The sequence below is a fragment of the Suricata suricatta genome, chromosome 2, assembly GCF_006229205.1.
Source record: "Suricata suricatta isolate VVHF042 chromosome 2, meerkat_22Aug2017_6uvM2_HiC, whole genome shotgun sequence".
Lineage (NCBI taxonomy): Eukaryota > Metazoa > Chordata > Mammalia > Carnivora > Herpestidae > Suricata > Suricata suricatta.
Genome location: NC_043701.1, coordinates 91,674,925 through 91,681,954, shown reverse-complemented (window position 1 = coordinate 91,681,954; position 7,030 = coordinate 91,674,925).

Below are 7,030 nucleotides of genomic sequence, written 5' to 3'. Positions count from 1 at the left end.
ATAGCTATAAACTGGAATGATGGGCTGGTCAGTAAGATTCCTAAAAGAATTTTTCAAGTTCCTGCTTCTGTCAATGACCAAGTTGTGTTTATGAGACCAAACTCACCATAGATGACAACTATGAACTCCAAACAAAATAAGAAAAACAATTATTTGAAGGCACTGGAGAATGACAAGAAATCAGGCAACTCCTACTGGGGGGGGGGGGGCAAACAATGGGAGGAATTGACACTTAGAGGAAGAGAAGAGCACTGGGTGGGGTATGTCTCCCCCATGCTTTTAAAAAAGTGTGTGTGTGTGTGTGTGTGTGTGTGTGTGTGTGTGTATGTGTGTGTGTGTAAAAGCTTTGCATGTGGGGACAGTTCCGGAACACTGATTCGAGTCTCCTCTCCCCCAACGTCTCATCTGAAAAAGTGGAGGCCAAAATGCCGAGAAACTAGCTTTTTTAAGCCCTGAAAGATAAAAATTGCAACACCAGGGGCCCCGAGGTGGCTCCGTCAGTTAAGCATCTGACTCCGACTTTGGTTCAGGTCATGATCTCACCCTTGGTTCATCAGGCTCTGTGCTGACAGCTCAGAGCTTGGAGGCTTCTTTGGATTCTGTGTCTCCCTCTCTCTCTCCATCTCCTCTCGTGCTCTGTTTCTGTCTCTCCTCTCTCTCAAAAATAAATAGACATTAAAAAAATAATTGCAATTTTGGAACATTATAGCCACTAAAAATATTATTTAATAATAAAAGCAAAATAAAGACATTTTCAAGTAAAAGTAAACCAGGATAATTTGTCAGCAGATCTATACCTTTAGAAATTCTAAAAATGAGGCTTTTAAAAAGGTTTTGATTTTGTTTTATCATTAAGAAAAATGCTATAAGGTGAAAACTGTGACCTTCAGAAAAGAAGTTCCAGAAATGGTACATAAATGGATAGGTATAAAAACAAGTTTTTATTAAATTAAAAAAACACATGGACCTGTTAATACAAAAGGTTACTGTTTTCTGGAGGGTTTAATTTTTATAGATGTAGTATATATGACAATTTTTATAAGAAAGAATGGAGGGAGAAGGAAAATAGATCTGTACTGTTATATTTTATGAAAAGTGTTACAGTATTAACTCTAACTAGATGGAAAATTCCATTTGTTCATTATAATCCCTAGGGCAACCACTAAAAGATAATGTAAAGTTAAAACGGAATTCTAACAAATATTAGATTAATTATAAAAGTAGGCAGGAAAGAATAGACAGAAAAGTAAAAGCCAGAGAGCAGAAGTAGGAAAAAAACTGTAAATTTGTACATTTAAATTTGATGATATGAAAAATGGACCAAACACTCCATTTAAAAAGGCACAGATTATCAGATTGGATTTTTTTTTTTAAGCAAGACTCAGTTACTGGCTATGTACAAGAGTCAACCTTTCAATACAAAGACACAAATAGCATGGGCGAAAGAAGACATGCTATACAAACAGAAGCCTGAAAAGGGGGGAGAGACTATACTATCAGATAAAGTGGACTGCACAAGACAAAGATTGTTATTAAAGGTAAAGAGGAAGATTTCAATTTTCTTTCTTTCTTTTAATTTATTTTTGAGAGACAGAGAGAGACAGCATGGGCAGGGGAGGGGCAGAGAGACAGGGAGACACAGAATCTGAAGCAGGTTCCAGGCTCTGAGCTGTCAGCACAGAGCCCCACGCGGGGCTCAAGCCCATGAACCGTGAGATCATGACCAGCTGAAGCTGGAAACTTAACCAACTGAGCCACCCAGGCGCTCCAAGAGGAAGATTTCATAATGAAAAATTGGCTAATTCATAAGAAAGCCATAGCAATCATAAATATATATGCATCTAATAACAGAGCTTCCAAGTACATGAAGAAAATTGATCAAATTAAACAGTTTACAATCCAGGTTGATTTTAATACCTCTGTCTCAGCAATTACTATAGCTACTGGACAAAGAAATCACTGAAGACAGAATCTCCAAACAATTCCATCAACTACCATGATCTTTCATATATTTATAGACTATTCCCTCCAACAACTGCCGTTTACACATTATTTTCAAAAGCGCATGGTACATTCCCCAAGGAAGACCTTGTGCTAGGCTGTAAAACAAGTCTCAATAAACATAAAAGTTCTGAATTCACAATATGTATGTTTTCTGACCATAATAAAATTACAGTAGAAACCATTAATGTTAGAAAAACAAATATCTGACAATTTTATTATTTTAATTAATTTATTAAAGAGGTTTTTGTTTTTCTGAATTTTTTTTAAATAAAAGAGAGAGGGCGAGAGGGCCACGAGTGTGAGCAGAGAAGGGGCAGAGGATGAGGGAGAGAGAATCTCAAGCAAGCTCCATGTTCAGCGTGGGGCACAGAGGCTCCCCTTAAGATTTTATTTTTGAGTAGTCTACACACTCAACATGAGGCTCAAACTCACAACACCAAGATCAAGAGTTTCACACTCCACCAACCAAGCCAGCCAGGCACCCCAGTGGCTGGAAATTTTAAAATGCACTTGTAGGGGTGCCTGGGTGGCTCAGTCAGTTAAGCATCTGACTTTAGCTTAGGTCATGATCTCATGGTTCATGGGTTCAAGCCCCACATTGGGCTCGGGGCTGACAGCTCAGAGCCTGGAGCCTGGAGCCTGTCTTTGGATTCTGTATCTCCCTCTCTCTCTCTGACCCTCCCCTGCTCATGCTGCCTCTCTCTGTCTCTCAAAAATAAATAAAAAACATTAAAAAAAATTTAATGTACTTGCAAATAGTCTGTGGACCATTGCATTGTTCATAATATTTCAGAAGCCATTGGGGATTCATATACTATGATGTGAAACATGGCTTGACATGAACAAGAGCAGAGGCTTATATGGACAAAGCAAACAGCCCTTCTAAGATACCTGGAAAAGCTTTAAGGTTTGGCCAAAAGAAGATAAATGATCAGATATTTCATCTGCTATTTTATCCCCAGCATCAATGCGACATCAGAATTTCACAATCTCTTGTTACAAGCCGTCATATTCGCTGCCAGCGACTTTCCATAGTTTGATCAACATCAGACAGTTACAGGGCATTGACATCCTCTATCCAGGTCATCTTGCCTCAAGAGATAATTTTTTGGTCTCTGATCAGCCTTCAAAAAAAAGTGTATCCATCACCTCACTAACCTCTGATCTTGTGCGAAAGCCTGGTCCTGGGTCCGGTGTAATCGCCTTCCTACCCTTATGTCTTCAGGGATGTGTTCCAAGGTGGCCGCCTAAAGCTTACGTCTGGCTGGTGGCTCTTATTGTTGTGGAATCTTGTCTGGATCACCGGCGGATGAACCAAGCGGCACCTGGGCACTCGGAGATCTTGGAAGAGAAGAGGTTTATTTTATACCAGTAGGCTCAGAGGAGATCATTCTCCACAGGTCTGAGCTCAGAGCATCAGCAGAAGGAATAATTTATAGCCTGTCACTTCCGCATTCCTCATTAATGCGTGCGACAAGCAGGGTGGGAAGAAGAACCTGGAAGGGAGAGCCTTTGATCGGGGACAGGTATTTCCTCATCAGTCCTGTCAGCCATCTTATAACAGATTTTTCCCTATCATTATAACCAAGCATGCACTGGAATCACTCAGAGTGCTTGTTAAAATAGATTGCAGGGTCTCCCCCTGGAATTTCTGATTTAGCAGGTCTGCAGGGGATTCTGACAACATCCATTTGTAGCCTCCAGGTGATGCTGATGCTGTTGGTCTAGGATTTTCCTGTTTAAAGGGAAAGAGGAATACTAAGAAAGGGTCAAGTATTTACTCAACAGATTTTTTTCATTTCTTCTCTTGTGAGAAGTGAGGACTCTGAATTGAGGTGTTTCAAATCCTTTCACACGTCTTAAGAATACTTTAGAATTTCAGAGGAGACAGGACTTGGAGAGAGCTAGAGAAGAAATTCCGGAAATTCAAAAGCTTTCAAGCTAATCTAGCTCAAAGTTCCATTTTATGGGATTGGGTTGCTTCCACTTCCCAGTTACTGAGGGATTAGAAACCATCTGGCCCAGTGTTTCTCAGTGTGTGGTCACTGGACCACCACCAGCAGCAGCAGGAGGAGGACCTGGGAACTTGTTAGAAATGCAAATCCTCACGCCCTACCTCAGGTGTAGGAGTCAGAAGCTCTGGTAGCCAGGTGGGGTATAGTCAGCAATCCTAGTTACCAGGCCCTCCAGGTGATTCAAATGCACTAATGCATTAGCCTGAGAGCTAAGGAGCTAGCCCAGGGATATTATACCCTTGTTAGATCTGTTCCAGGACGGAGGAGGTGGGATGAGAGGCTCACAGTTGTTCAACACTGTGTTGTCAACACCCACAATTCACTCTTACAGAACTTGGCTAGACAATACTCACAAAAAGTATTTTTGCTTCTTTTGGAAACAGATAAGGGAAAGTGTCAGGATCATTTTGTAAGTTACGGGACCACATTTTATTGGCTCTATTTTAGGGAATGGCACAATCAATAATGAAGCCTTTCTGTATAGTGCAATAATCCAAATTCTCACTAAGTAGCAGTCAGGCTGTGGTTCCAAGGCTGAACTCTTAAAAGAAGGTATAGGGAAACCTTAGACTGAATTGATGATCAACCCTTTAAAAGGGAATTCTTAAGGCACATTCGCTCATTTATTCATTCAAACATTTACTGAACACCAACTTCTTGCCAAACTATACATTGTCCTGAATGACAATCAAAGACACACAGTTGAGCAAAATACAACCCACTTCCTTTGTTGGAGACATAATAGACTGCAGAAATCCACACTGGAATAAGTCTTAGTAACCATCTGGCCTGGTGGTTCTCTGTATGTTCCTGACACCAGGAAGATCAGTTATTACCCAAAACTTGTCGGTAGACCTTGCCCCAGATGCCCTGCTGAGGCAGAAACGCCAGGTGCAGGAGCAGGGGAGGTGCAGCTAGCAAGTGAGGTTAAGCCCTTTGGGTGATCTTGATGCATGCTGAGGTTTGAGAACCATCAGTCTAGACTAATTGTATTTGACCTTTCCTAGGTCACAGACCACTCTGAGAATTTTGCTAGAACAGAGTCTTGCATAGAACTTTGGGTGGTATGAACTGGGAAGTCCCAGTTTAAAGAATGATTTTTATCCAGACCCTTATTTTACAATTAAGCAAACTAAACATGAAGAGTTAAGCGACTTGCTAATTGGTTAAACAGCTAATTAATGGCTGGATGCTGTCTCCAAGCTTAAGCCAAACAATTCCCAATGAATCTCTCTCCTCCCATGTCTACACAGCAGCAAAAGCAAAGTATTGGAGGAGGTACACATAATTGAAGCCACAGTAATCTATGCCTTAAGTTTTTAAAAATCCATCTTGCCCACATAAAAGGGACCCCTTCAGAGAAGGCAGGGATGATTTTCTTTTTGTAACGGCTACCGTGAGAAAATGCATGGGTTCCAAAACTTTCTCTGAAAAACAGACACGTGCCTAGTAATTAATTTCTATGCCAAAATAAAATAGCACAACATGTTGGCTCCTTACAAGAAATAATGTTCTCATGTTACCCATGTTCTTGCTGAAAAAGCTGGGTATTACTGTTGGTAGAGAACCTGTGTTCACTTAATTACATACCAGAAAGGAACTAAACGCAAAGGATAACCACAAAACAGGTAAAGCAAAGTTGAACAAAAGAAAGCATAAACGCAAAAACACTGTCTGCATCCCCTTCAAAGACAGGCAAAGTGAATCTATGCTGTCAGACACAAGGCAATGATTACCTTGAGGAGGAGAAGGTGAATGTTGGGAGACGCATACGGGAGCCTCTGGGACTCTGCTCATGTTCACTGTCTAAGCTGACGGCTGGCTACACAGGTGTGCTGTGTCCATTCAAGTCATAGACTATGCAATTTTAGTTATTTACTGATAAATAATTGAAACAAAACTAAGGTGTAGAGATTTTATTTTTGTAATGTTTATGTATTTTTGCGATGGAGAGAGACAGAGGTGAGCAGGGGAGAGACAGAGAGAGATACCGAATCCAAAGCAGGTCCCAGGCTCTGAGCTGTCAGCAAAGAGCACTACACGAGGCTCGAACCCACAACCCACAAACCGTGAGATTATGACCTGAGCCGAAGTCGGACATTTAACAGAATGAGCCACCCAGGTGCCCCAGGTGTAGAGATTTTAAATGTGTAAAGAATAGCTCTGAACAGGTCTTTTTCATGAAAGAAATGTTTTACTCACATCTAGTCTACAAGAAGAGGGCCATGGCAACGTGGAAGCACCTATCCAGAGGGACCTAGAATCCTACCGTCTTTCGTCTTTCGTAAGTACGGAGTTGAAAGGAGTAATTGCCATTAGCTCAGAGGTGATGTCAGAGATGCTGAATCAGCTGAGCTGAGGACACCACGCTGGCGCAACGACACGAGTCTCTAGCCAGGCAACACCTGACGTCTTTCCAGACGACTGGTTTTCTTGGCTCGAAAATGAACTATTTTACTGTCCCCTCCCCTTCCTATTTTGTAAATTGCATCTGTTGAATTTCAGAAGTTTATACTGTCATATTTTAAGAGGCTAATAGAAAATTTTAAAATATCTGACGAAAATGACACTACCCTGAACTATTCTCAAAGTGGGAGTAAAATGCATTCAAATGTATAAATGCAAATTAAGGAAATAAGATTACATCATGTTAAAACTATTCAAATTCTTTAACCCAAAACCCATTTCTATTTTTCTAAATAACCATGGACAAAGATTTACATAAAATTAATTTACATAAAAATTAAATAACCATTTAAATGGTTATTTTTAAAATAAATAATAATAGGGTAAAATATGGTAAAATGGTTATTTTAAAAATAATAAATGATAAAATGGTAAACCATTTTAGAATAATATTTAATAGAAAGCAGGGCATAAAGTTGTTGTAGAATGTACTTACTGTTTAATTAAGAAAACCATATTTGTAAAAATATAAAAACATTGGAAATGCTCATCTCTGTGGCAGAAAACTATGTAATAGCTTCTCCCAAAAGCTTTTTGTACATTTT